The sequence below is a fragment of the Ursus maritimus genome, unplaced genomic scaffold, assembly GCF_017311325.1.
Source record: "Ursus maritimus isolate PB19 unplaced genomic scaffold, ASM1731132v1 scaffold_16, whole genome shotgun sequence".
In the NCBI taxonomy this organism is placed as follows: Eukaryota; Metazoa; Chordata; class Mammalia; order Carnivora; family Ursidae; genus Ursus; species Ursus maritimus.
In genome coordinates, this window is record NW_024424008.1 from 12,012,135 (window position 1) to 12,026,197 (window position 14,063).

Below are 14,063 nucleotides of genomic sequence, written 5' to 3' on the forward strand. Positions count from 1 at the left end.
AAGAAAGAAAGAAAGAAAGAAAGAAAGAAAGAAAGAAAGAAAGAAAGGAAGAAAGAAAGAAAGAAAGTGGGTGGGAGGTAGGGAAGTGACAGAGGGTGAGGGGAAGGGAAGAAGGGAGAAGAACAAAAAAGGAAGGGAGAGAGGGAGGAAGAAAGGAAAAGAGGGAACCTGTTGATTGAAGACGACTTAGGAAACACCACTTGATACAATGTGGATCTTGTGCAGATGCTTCTAGTAAGCCAACTTAAAAAAAGAGACAATTGGAATTTGAACACTGTGTATTTGATGACCATAAAGAATAATTATTTGGGGGGTGCCTGGGTGGCTTAGTCGGTTAAGCATCTGACTCTTGATTTCGGCTCAGGTCTCAGAGTCGGGGGATCGAGCCCTGAGGGCTCTGTGCTCAGCATGGAGTCTGCTTGAGCCTCTCTTTCCCTCTCCCTCTGCCCCTCTCCCCGTGCTCTCTCTCTCAAATAAATAAATAAATTTTTTTAAGAAAGAATAATTTGTTAGTTGTAATAATTGTGGATATGTTTTTAAACAAGTTCTTATCTTTTAGAGACACATATGAAAAGATACGATGTCTGAGATTTACTTCAGAACAATGCAATGGTGGGGGAGAGACAAGGATATAAATAAGACAGACTGGCTATGAGTTGTTAACTGTTGACGTTGGGTGATGGGTACATGAGGGTGCATATACTATACTTTCTACTTTTCCATACATTAATATTTGAATTTTCCCATGGTAAAAATTTTAAAAAGGAGATTAAACACACACACACACACACACACACACACACACACACACACACACACACATACAGGCAATGACATGGCAGTAGGAATTGCTAAATATTCCCAGATAGGTGATGAAGCTCCAGGGTCTCAGGGTGGCACATTTGGGGCAGATAACAGCCTCATTTAAGCCGATTGCACCTTGCCAGCATGCATGGGATCTCACAGCAGCAAATCTTTACTGAGAGCCTTCTGTGTATCAAACCCAGTGAGGGAGAAGGTTCTTCTGCTGGAAAGCAGAAAGAGCTGTGCAGTGTACCACGTACAGAAATAGCATAATGAAATCATTGTTCACACAAAAAGTCCCTAAGGGTTCATCTAAAATCAACATGTATCATTGGTGTAGCTTTAAGAATACATTTTTACTAAGGATAAAACATAATCTGACCATGTCACACTGCTGTTTAAAATGATCCACGAATTCTCTTAACTGTCATCATGACAAAGCTCCTTAGCCAGGCCTACCTCAAATCCAGACCCTGCCTCCTTCCCCAAGCCCCATCTGCCCCTCATCCCCATACATGCTCAACTCCAGCCACAGGAAAGGACTTGTAGTTCCCAGAACATGCCTCTCAGAGTTGATGTTCTCTTGGGCAAGTTTCAGCCATTCATTCAACAGCATTCATTGGTTTGTACGTCTGTCCAGGGCCTTGTGTCACACTCCGTCTCATCACCACCTGACTATCTTTTTCCCTCATCAGTTCATTCTTCCAGCCTCCTCTTACTTGTCATGTTCTCTGAAAAATCACCTTTGAATCACTCAAGCTGAAAGAGGTGCCCTTCTTCTGTATTCTTTGCAAACGGGGAGCAGCAGGGGCAGAAGGGGAACATGTCTTATTTCTCCCACTGTGCCCTGAGGGCAGAGATGGAATCCTGTTTAAGCACAGTATGTGGCTTAAGGCTTGAGTCATATTAGAAAATCACTAAACACTTGTTGAATAAATGAGCAAATGAACGACTGAAGCTTCCCTACTAGCATGTAAACCCACAAGGGCAAGGGTTTTTGTTGTTTTGTTCTGCTTTATCCTTAGCACCCAGGACACATTAATTATTTGTTGAAATAATTAAAGGTACCTGTCAAAGAAAAATCAAGGTGATGTCGATGTTAAAACTCATGTGCGAACTGGCTATTTGCTGTGGTCAGCCTGTCTGTGGACGGGCAGCAGACTTTGATCCAGGGCTAAAAAAGAAATTAAAGACAAAGGTGCTTTGGAGATCAAATACAAATCCGTATTTTATTGAGTTAATAACCTGGATCTTAAAACTCTCCCTAAGTCCGAGAGACCAGGACATTTACTTATTTGTTTTCACATGCACTGTTTTAGAAATCACTATACTAAATGTTGATTTGACTTCACCTAAAAAAAAAGTTAAGATTTTTGGAACCGAAGTAGATTCTCATTTGACATAGGTCATTTTCTATGTGCCCATGTTGCCTGTGGATCTAGAGAAACATATGCCGCAATGGGGCAGAGCATGATTTCCTATACCAGGAACAGCCAGAACCCTAGGAAATCATGAATGACATCACCCTTATTTATCTAATTTCTAAAAGACAATGGAATAATTTCTTCTTGCCCAAACCTTACTACAGCAGTTTGGACCAGCAATTCCATAGCGGGGTGAGGGGAGGGCTGTGCAGACAAAGGACAATTGTTCACCTCCCCAGAGCAGCAGGATGGTTTACAAAGTGATCTTTCTTAGGAGTCCTGCCTGGGACTATTGTACACATGACAGGTGCTCTTACATAACTAAGGCCAAACTGGATTCCATTTGGATTTCTTTTCTTCTTAAAACCATTTTTCTCTGGACTTGTCCTCTCTAAGTCACTAGAACAACAGAAGGGAAAAATGAGATCTGGAACTTCCTGGGGAATCGAGGCAGGATTTACTTCCTCTTTCTTTACTCATCCACCTTTTCATGGCTGCCATCCGCCGGGACCCCTTTTGAGAGGAGCTTTTATTCCCTGCTTTCTTTCAGGCTCCTGCCTCACATAATCTTCACTGCCTTTTCACAAAGAAAACTGGGACTCCCATTTATTTTATCCAATCCACCGCTACATTCAGCCTTGAAAACAGCATGCAGCGCATTATCCTCTCATGGGAACAAATAGCAGAATGGAGCCCGACTATTTTCCATGAGGCTGGTTTTTGCTAATCAAACACATTTATTCTCTGAAACATTTTCAGTTGCCTGTTGAGAAATAAGTGGTCCAGAAAGGACAGTTATCTCAGCATGCAACCTAGAAATGTATAGACAATAGGTCTTAATGTGAAAATAAGTCAATAACTTGTGGAGGGACAGTAGGACCATTTTGTGTATAATCAAGATGGATACACTATGTGTACCCTTGACCTAACAGTTCCGCTGTAGGATTCTAGCTCATAGGAATGCTCACACCTGGGAGCAAAGGCTTATGAATGGCATTACTTATTGAATCACATGTATAGAGCCATATGAACTGACAAAAAGAGACACACTGTTTATTGCAATGTGGAAAAAGTTCATTGCAGAACAGTATGTAATATATGATTCCACTTTTGTTTAAAAAATCTGCACCATATGTATATAGATGAATATACTTTTATATATTTACAGATATAAAGAAAAAGTCTGGAAAGATACCAACAACAAACTCTTAATAGTGGTTCCTTCCTCTGGAGAGTGAAATTGGGGGAGTTTCATTTTTTTACTTCAACAGCTTTGGTATTAATTTATTTTTTAGAAAACAATAAAGGAAATAAATAACTGGATTAATACAAGGTAGTTAACACCTACAAGGTGCTTATTCTGAGCTGGGCAAGGGCTGGACACTTTATATATCATCTTACTTGTTCCTCCAACCCTCCAAAGTAGGTAATATTATCCCAGTTTACAGATGAGAAAACAGAAGTGAGTAACTTGCCCAAGGTAACAGAGCTACTAAGTAGCAGAGCTGGGATTCGAACCCAGGCTTTCTGACTTTAGGGCCCAAGATATTCCCATTGGTCCAACAATGCTATTTCGTGTGATACAGTCCTGGCTCAGCAGATGGGCTTATTAACACTGTCACATAGCTGCTGAATGTTAAGTTTATTCTTTAATACACAAAAGGGGAAGGAATAGTATAACGAATCCACCTGCACATTATCATCCAGAGGCAACGATTATTAATATTGTGTGTCATTGTTTCATCTACTCCCAACATATACTTTTTACTTTTTAGGAAGCCTTTAGTGCCAATTCAAGACATCATATTATCTCCCCATAAATACTTCAATCTCTAAATATAAGAACTTTAAAAAAAAACATTATGTTGTAATAAACACCATTTTCACACAAAAAGTTCACAATCATTCCTTAACATTAAAACCCTATCCATGTAAATTTTCCCAGCTTGTCTCAAAAATACCTTTTTGTGTTTGTTCAATTCATGTCTCTTAAATCTTTGTTTCATTGAATCTATAATTTCTCCCTTCCTTTCCCTTCATATGATTTATATACTGCAGAAACTGAGTCATTTGTCTTCTAGAATTTCCCATCTTCTTGATTTGATTTCTTACATCTTTATGGTGTCATTGAACATGCTTCTCTGTCCTTTATATTTCTCACAAACTGGTGATTAGAGACATTAAATTCAGGTTCAATTCTTTTGGCAAGATGTTTTATTAAGTGGTGATGTGTACTTCCTACCGCATTTTATCAGGAGGCAATTAGTGTCTGGCTGTCCCATTGCTAATAATGCTAAGGTTAAACACCAAGTTCCGGGGTGCCAGCCTGATACATACATTATGAAATTCCTCACTGACCTTCCATCTGATCGTGTTAGCAGCCATCGACGGTTTTGGCCCAGATCTGTTATCTCATTAGGGGCTTAGGGTCACTTAAAATTCTGTACAACTTAGGTACTTTTTTTCAAAGATTTATTTATTTATTTTAGAGAGAGGGAGAAAGCATGAGTGGGAGGGATAGAGGGAGAGGAAGAGGAAGAATCTCAAGAGGACTCCATACTCAGTGCGGAGCCAACATGGGGTTCGATCTCATGGCCCTGAGATCATGACCTGAGCGGAAGCCAAGAGTCAGACACTTAACCAGCTGTGCCACCCCGGTGCCCCTAAGGCTAGGTTTTTTTTTTAACAAACATTCTAAGATAGCAATACTATGTCTTAGTTTTGGGGCAAGATATAAAAAAAATTTTTTTTATCTACTACCCATTATGGGCTTTTCTTGTTTTTGTTTCTGCAAAAGTAATTGAGTTTTTATTGTGTTTTATTTGAGCTTTTATGAGTAATTGAATTTTATTTTCCTGAGACCATCAGTATTCTGAAAACTTCTAAGCCCCACATGGGACCATTTTGCTACTTAGATTGACATTTTTATTAACCTGTTATTTGGAATTTTTATCTATGCTTCAATTCCTACATAATTCACAAAAAGTAAGAAGAAAAAGAAAACATCTCCCATTCTTCTGTGACAAATGTCACAGTAAGCCAGCTAACCACCTCTGAGTCATTTTCAATTTCATGCCCAGGATAAAGGTGGTTTCTGTCAACGATCCTAAGTCCATTCTTATTCATTTCACATTTATTGTGGCTTCTGTCCTGCACCAGGTTCTGAGGCTAAAGAGAGGAAAGAACCAGGCCCTGTCCTCCAAGGGTTCACAATTTCCTACACTGATAAAATAGGGAAATGTCCCAAAGATTCTTGGGGTACAGGGAAGAGGCACCCCTGACTATGGAATCAGGGAAAGCTTCTTAAAGGAGATGTTGAGTTTTAGAGGATGAGTGGAAAGTAACTAGGGGAAGGACATTCCAGGAAAAGAAAACCCATACAAAGGCAAGGAGGCAGGAAAGAATAGGCCCTTTCAGAGCGCTGCACATGGTTTTGTATGGCTGGAGAGTAGGTTTATAGGGAGGGGTGGTTGTGGCGGGACGGGGGCAGGGGCAGGGCATGAAGTGCCTTGTCTGCCATACTAAAGAGTTAGGATGTCCCTGAAGGATTTTAAGCAGAAGAGTGACAGGATCTAATTTATGTTGTATATTTTTTCCCCGATAGATTTTTTTTTCTTTTTTCTCTATTGAAGGCAAATTCACATAATATAAAATTAATCATTTTAAAGTGGACACACAGCGGCATTTTGGCACATTCACAACGTTGTACAACCACTACCTCCGTCGAGCTCTGAAACACTTTCATCACCCCTAAAGGAAACCCATACCCATTAAGCGGGCACTCCTGATTTCCCCCTCCCCAGCCCTGGCAACTACAGTCAGCTTTCTACTTCTATGGATTTACCTATCCCCTCAGTACATTTTTATTTCTAAAAATTACACAAGTAATATGGATTCATTACAGAAGAATCAGAATATAGACAAGCAAAAGAGGAAAATAAATATTGCTCATAATCTTAGCATCATAGTTAACTTTTGTATGCTGTGATCCTTCTAAGCAATTTCTTTCTGCGTTTCCCCACCCCTATCTTTCATGTCCTTTACAGGGTCCTCCAACCTTCTGGAGCACCCACAACTCCTGAGATACAAAAGAATTCTGCTCAAACCCCTATCCCGTGAATGGCATGAAACCCAAGTCCCTACCAATATCTCTGAGTGTTCTGGGGGGTTTTGGAGATGGAGGCAGGGGTGTGCTCCCTTTAGCCACCTCCAACTCTGATTTTCTGCCTTGATCCCTACCCTTCATTTCACTTCCTGGGCACATTGTCCCTTCTACACTTCCCCAATTCCTTCTCTCCCCAAAATATGGCCTAAACAAGGTGGTGTGTTACCAGATACTTAAAACAAGATCTGGGGGCAACAGAGGGTGGCTTACATTGAAGCACAACTCAGAGAACAACTGGAAACTGAGTTTCAGAGAGGAGTTCTAAGAGACCATTAGTCATTCTCCTCATTGGCCATCTCTCCACCTGGAGCTACAACAGCATTAGCCGCAGGCTTCCCTTCCTCCCTATCTTTTTCATTTTTCAAATTCAATCTCTTCTTATTTCCAATTCCCATTCCCTTTTGAACAAGGCAATTCAAGGCTTCTTTTGCTTTGCTCCAAACTGCAAAGTGATTCTTTTTTTTTTTTTCCAGGCTGCACTTACTTTCATGGAAACTTTTATTTTTTTTTTTTGATGCAATGTTCCGTGATTCATTATTTGTGTATAACACCCAGTGCACCATGCAATATGTGCCCTCCTTAATACCCATCACCGACCTATCCCAATCCCCTCTGAAGCCCTCAGTTTGTTTCCCAGAGTCCACAGTCTCTCATGGTTCATTCCCCCTTCTGTTTACCCCCCCTTCATTCTTCCCTTCCTTCTCCTACCGATCTTCCTATTTCTTATGTTCCATAAATGAATGAAACAAAATCAATGCTCAGAAATCAGTTGCATTTCTATACACGAACAATGAGACTGAAGAAAGAGAAATTAGGGAATCCATTCCATTTACAATAGCACCAAAAATCATACGTTATCTTGGAATTAACTTAACCAGAGACGTAAAGGATCTATATTCTAGAAACTACAAATCACTCTTGAAAGACATTGAAGAAGACACAAAAAGATGGAAAATATTCCATGCTCATGGACTGGAAGAATGAACATAGTTAAAATGTCTATGCTACCCAGAGCAATCTGCATTTTCAATGCCATCCCAATCAAAATACCAATGACATTTTTCAAAAAACTGGAACAAACAGCCCTTAAATTTGTGTGCAAAGCAATTCTAACCTATTCTGCTAAGTCAAAATGGTCCCTTCCTATCAAAACTCTAGTGCTAGGTTGTCCAACTCATAACCTTCCCCCTACTGGCTGCATTTCCATTATTCTTTCTTATTTTAAATATCTTTCCTTAAATATTTTTTGTTCCTATTCTTCTACACCTTTTTAAAAAAGATTTATTTATTTGTGTAAGAGAGTGTGCAAGCAGGGGGAGAGGCAGAGGGAGAGAGAGAGAGATGGAGGAAGAGAAGCAGACTCCCCACTAAGCGTGGAGCCAGAGGTGGGACTCAATCACACAATCCTGAGATCATGACCTGATCACAACCTGAGCCGAAATCAAGAGTCCAACACTTAACTGACTGAGCCACCCTTCTACATCTAAAGGCCCCCTTCTACATCTTTTGAAATGGCTGCACACAGCCCCTATTTTTGGACATTTAGGTTGTTTCCAATGGTTTGTTATTATAAACAGTTCCATGTTATACAGTAAATGTTATTAAGGGTATATATATATATATATTCTTATTATACATATGGATGTATACCTCAATTATCTCTTTGCTATACATTCCTAGTAGTAGCATTGCTAAACTGAAGAGTAAGTCCTACCTAATGGCTTTTATACATACCCTCTAGAAGAACTGTATGAGTTGATATGCCCAAAAATGTTTGAAAGTGCCTGAATCTACTAACCCTTCTTAATAGTGCATATTTGTATTCTTATTTTTTTCTTTGGGGTTTTAATTTACGCTTCTTTGACTTAGAGTGGAGTTGAACTTTTTATGTTTATTAATCATTTGAGGGGTTTTTTTTGTGTGTGTAAAATACCTTTTCTGGTCAACTGCATAGTTTCATTTTTCATTTATTGATTTGGAGGGTCTTTAAATGTTAAGGATATGAGCCTTTGTTTAAGGATATTTCCTACAATATCACTTGTCTTTTAACTTAGTTTATGATGAATTTTGCATTATAAAAGATTCACATTTTTGTACAAACACATCTATCATCCTTCAAGAGCTCTGTTCTTAGTTTTCATGTTTAGAAAGTCATTTCTTGGGGCGCCTGGGTGGCACAGCGGTTAAGCGTCTGCCTTCGGCTCAGGGCGTGATCCCAGCGTTATGGGATCGAGCCCAACATCAGGCTCCTCCGCTATGAGCCTGCTTCTTCCTCTCCCACTCCCCCTGCTTGTGTTTCCTCTCTCACTGGCTGTCTCTATCTCTGTCAAATAAATAAATAAAATCTTTAAAAAAAAAAAAAAAGAAAGTCATTTCTTACTCCAAAGTTTTGTTGATTTTCACCTATATTTTCTTCTTCTTACATTACAATTCTCAATCCTTCTGGAATTTATCTTGTGTACTATGTGAGCTTGGGTTTGTTTTTCATGGTTATACAGTTACCTTAACACTCCCCACTGATAGGAGGCACAGGCTTTTTTATGTACTCAATTCTTCTATGTACTTAGATATATTTCTGAACTGTGCTTTTTACCTAGTAACGTTTTAATTATTGTATCTTGCTGGTTCATCTTACTATTTGGTAGGAAAAGGCTTTTCTGGCACTATCCTTCCTAAAGATGTGCTTGACTTTCTTTTTTTCCTTTTTTCTTTCTCTTTTGTTTTTGTTCAAAACATTTACTTTGCATCTTATACAGGACACCCCGAAGTTTGCAAAGTTTGCATCACGACTTGAGAGTTACCCCTGGGATCTACAGCCAGTATGTCCATCTCAATAGCATGATTCTGGGAGGTGGGCAGTCATGCAAACACAGGCAGCACTTCTGAGGGAGAAAGGGTGCAGAGTAGGGGTGTACTCCTTTCTTAAGGAAAAGACAGTAGAGCATTCTGAGTCACTGAAAACTGGTGCAAATGTTTTGCAAAATAAACTTTTAAATAGATTTCTTTCACATTCTAAAAAAAAAAAGTTCCAGGTATTTGTATTGGGGTTTTGTTAAATTTATAGGCTTAGCCTGAGGAAAATGAGTATCTTTATAATATTAAACCTTCCAACACCATAATGTAGAATGTTTCCCTTTTATTCAAATCTCCTTATAGATTCTGTGGTAAGATTTGTAGATATGCACATTTATCATTAAGTTTATTACTAGGCGCTTTAATTTTTTTATTACCATGATATATGGGTTCTTCATTTCCATTTTCTTTTAGCTAATTATTGCTGATATATATTAATTTTTAAATATTTCTGTCATAACTGCCAAACTTTCTGAACTCTTCTTGTTAGTTCTAACAGTTTTCAAACAACCATACAGTCTTCAAATAATGATAATTTTGTCTGTTCTTATCAAATATTTATCCCTCCCTCATCTCTTTTTCTCATTATTGCATTATTTGGCCCTTCCAGAACAATCTTCAATAATGCTAATGACAGTCAAATTATTAACTTTAATGGAAATGCTTCTAATGTTTTATTTTTAAGTATAATATTAGCAGTTGTTTTGAGAGCAATATTCCTTAACATATTAACATGTTAAGATTTTCTTTAATCAAAAATGTAGGTTGATTTTTATAAAACTTTTTAGCATTCTGTTAAGATGATCATATGATTTTTCTCCTTGACATCATTGATCAACACATATAATATATTCTACACTGATGCCGTAAATTATGTAAATTGGTACTTTTACCATTGAACTTTCTAAGCCCTTTTTGGTCATGGCGATTTGTCTGTTAAAATTATAACTGCAGGTTTAGTTTGGAAAATGGATTGGAAGGAGGCAAGGTCAAAGGTAGAGAGAACATTTAGGAAGCAATTATAGTTCTGAAATAAAACAATGGCAGTGGAAACAGAGAAGAGGTCTGGATCTGAGAGATGTTTAAGAAGAAAGATCAATAGTGGCTCCATGGATATGAAATCTGAACGGAAGAAAGGAATCCTTCCTTCCAAGAACTGCCAGGTTCTTGGTTTGGTGACATTTACCAAGACAGGGCTATAAGAAGAAAAGCAGGTTTGGTAGGGATTGGAGGAGAGGATAAAGGATGAGCTCAATTTTAGGACTGTTAAGTTTGATGTCCTGAGTGGAACACCCAGGTAGAGACAGGTAAGTCATCATATACATGGATCTGGAGCAGAAAGACCTGGGCTGCAAATATCAACTTGGTGATTATCAGTGCATAGAAGACAGTTAAGTGTAGAGCGTGAGAATACAAGAAGGCTGAAAATGGAACCACAAAGAATGACTCATTTTAAGAGATGGAAGAAGGAAGAAGTGGGCTGTGTATGGCACACAACTTTACTCCCCTTGACTACTTCCTTGTTTCCAAAGGCACCATTCGTCTGCTGGGCTGCTGCCTCTGCTGAGTTCCCCGGAGTCAGAAAGGAAGCCCCAGACCTGCATGACCTGCACACCCTCCCATTTGACTAGTTTCTCCATACTCTCAGATGAGACTAAACGCCATACCACAGGACATGAAATCTTGCTTCTGCAGCTGATGTCAATGGACCAGATTATGCACCATAGAAGTCACACAGAAGGGTGTGCCTGGGTGGCTCAGTCAGCTGAGTGTCTGGCTTTGGCTCAGATCATGATCTCTGGGTCCTGGGATCAAGTCCCACATTGGGCTCCCTGCTCAGTGGGAGTCTGCTTCTCCCTCTCCCTTCCTCTCTCTTTCAAATGAATAAATACAATCTTAAAAAAAAGAAGTCACACAGAAGGGCAGGAGAGGTAGCTTCTTGTGCGGCTTGACAAATGGGAAATGAGAGATGGAAGTGAGGTAGACAGATGCATTCTTCTCATTTTTCCCTTCTACAGACTATTTGAAGGTTGGGATTCCTCCCTATGGTCATGACAGAGAACCTCTGTGGCTCAAGGAGTCTACCTAAGTCACCTGCTATTTCTCATCATGGCTTGTTGGGAGTAGTGCCAGCATGGCAACACATCATACTGCACCGCTTGCCTTTTTTCATAGGTACCTTCCTGAACTCGTACCTACCCCTCCCCCCCACACAAAAAAGAATCAGCACTTTAATATTGACCCTAGGTGCTATAATCTAGAGAATTTGCACTAAGACACAGATGCTAAATTGGTAAATTGAATAGGAGAAAGACTATTTAAATCAACTCTTCATTTGGACTTGGATCTTTAGAGCATGTGTTCTGTTTTTCTGAGATTTCAACATGATGTAACGAGAAAGGGAATAAAAAGGAGGGCATTTGTAAAGGCATGAATAGTGATGAGGTTTGAGAAAGGTAGAGGAGGACGAGGTAGAGAACTGTCAAATTAGAAGATGAAAAGCATATTAAACATTAATATTAGAGCAGCTGTTGAGCTCACATATTACCCCAGGTTAGGTTATTGAAAGAACATAGCAATTTGGCTTTATTTATTAGGTCACTATCAAAAGTATAACAGCATCTAGCAAAAACTGTCATCCACAAGATGTCTGTTTGCTTTGCTACGACAGAAAGGCTACAACAAATACCCTTCACCCCAGTTCAACCCAACAAATATCTACTGGCCTTTGTCATGAGGAGGTCAATGTCCTGGGCTTAATGGAAGTAGGGCAGTTGCTGGGGGGAGGCTTCTCAGACTAATAAGACTTAGACATACCCTGAAGATGATATGGTCTCAGAGGCATAAGCACAATGAAGTACACAGATCATTATTATACAAGGTCATATAACATTTAAAAACACAAACTTTATTTGTACCCCAAAAAAGGGTACAAATAAAATTCTAAGAAGATCAAAGGAGGGAGAGATTATGTTAGTGGAAAATAATCAGGAAACACTTCACTTAGAGAGGCAATACATTTGTTAGACCTGATTTTAATAGTTACCCATGGGGGAAGGATAGGCAGACTATAAGAGTAAAAAACCAGACACAGAGGCAGGAAATAACAGTATAATTGTAGAATGATAGACCTTGACAGATTTGAGGGATATATCCAAAAACTTTGAGAATCCCCAAATAGTCATATACCACTATATCATAAATCTTCCCCCACCAAATGCATACATAATACTGAGTATGTAGATACAAAGCCGTCATGTGAAGTGAAAAATGGACTATCAAGCTAGGCTTGCATACCAACTAAATGATTTGCTTTTTCATGTCCATATCCAAGTGCACAGGATGCAAATTTGGATCTCAGCAAAAGGATACATGATGCCTTTTACCCAGGGACAATCAACCTTGAATGTTAAATCCATAAATATCAACAGCCTACTAAAGTTCCATCTGGCAGAAGTGTTCAGCATGAATCAACCCAGAAAAGAATTCCACTTGTTTTAAGATAAAAGGATACATTTTATCATTTGTTTGCAATTCCTTAATATTTCTTCTATTTTGATGAAGCTCGTTTGCATGAACATATCTTGTGTTTTATCTTCTTCCCTCCTATCTAAACTCCTACCTAACACCAAAAAAAAATTCATCCTCAGGTCAAGAAGCATAACTAGAGAGGTTCAAGCCCTCAGCAGACCTTGTAGACCACTGGGGACCATCAGAAGAGTGGCCCATGGTAGCTCCTCTGTTCATCCTGGGTCTGGGAACACAGCCAAGTAGAAACCTTAGCAGTGATCAGGACCCTACAGTCTAGGCTGGAAAAAACTCTAACTTTGATCACATCCCAGTGTCTCTCTCCTGATGGCTCTAACAACCTTCAAACTGACGAAAAGGGGATTGCAGGAAGATACAAGTAAGATTGCAGTCATGCACACGCACACACATGCATACACTCACCACAAACCAAAACCAAATGAACAAACAGTGGTCTCCACTGTTTGGCTTGCTGCCAGAAATAACAGGCACTGAAAGAACAAGGAGCAGTTCCCAAGAGAAACCTGTTCCACAAAGCAAAGCCCTGAAGAGTAAACTGACTCACAGAAGCCTAAATAGGCTTTCGGAAGCTTCAAATGAGGGCTTCAGTCAGCAGGGGCATGGATTAGGACACGAAGAACTTGAGAAGAAACAAACACCAATTAAACTCATGGCCATTACCCTGTGATACCAATATTGCAAATCCGATTTTGACCAAAAACCTCTAAAACCAAAAAAGAAAATGTCCTACTGACTACAAAAATATTTCCTTGTCCTCTTGAGGTTATAACACGTTGAATGGATACAAAAAAAAAATTAAAGCCATGCTTCAGTGGATTGCTTAAATAATGAATTAAAGAGAAAGAGCACTTCTTGTCAGTAATCCCTGAATCCCTGAACTTCATTTCTAAAGGCCTTAATATATAATGAAATTTGATAGACCATTAGACAGCTATTAAATGGGACCATTAGGAAAGCTTCATAGAAACATGGGTGAATCCTTAAATAAGGTTGAGTGAAAAAAAATCAAAATATAAAACATCTGAAATTACAATAATAGCCTACATTTATTAAGGATTTACAACTGAAATATACACATACACATGCATATGAATTAGAATGGAAGTAGTTGTATTAGGATATGAGATTTGGTGTAATCTTTATTTTCCTGAAAATTTTCTTTGCTATTATCACAGCAATTTATCGATTAAAATAAGTATAATCAAAGAACTAATTCTAGAGGAAAAACTGATGAATACCCAAATTACTGCTATTGATTTTCATATGCT

The 14,063-nt window shown here is 38.9% G+C and overlaps 1 long non-coding RNA gene across 5 annotated transcripts in view; it reads right to left on the reverse strand.

Moving 5' to 3' along the window:
* The window catches only part of LOC103678071, a 47,323-nt gene that overhangs the window by 11,208 nt on the left and 22,052 nt on the right, over positions 1-14,063 (reverse strand). Inside the window, exon 2 of one of the 5 annotated variants that reach the window (XR_572596.2) lies at positions 1,873-1,978. The exons of the other annotated variants lie outside the window; for them this stretch is intronic. This is a non-coding gene — a long non-coding RNA (uncharacterized LOC103678071). The remainder of the gene's footprint in view (positions 1-1,872; positions 1,979-14,063) is intronic. 5 annotated transcript variants of the gene reach the window in all.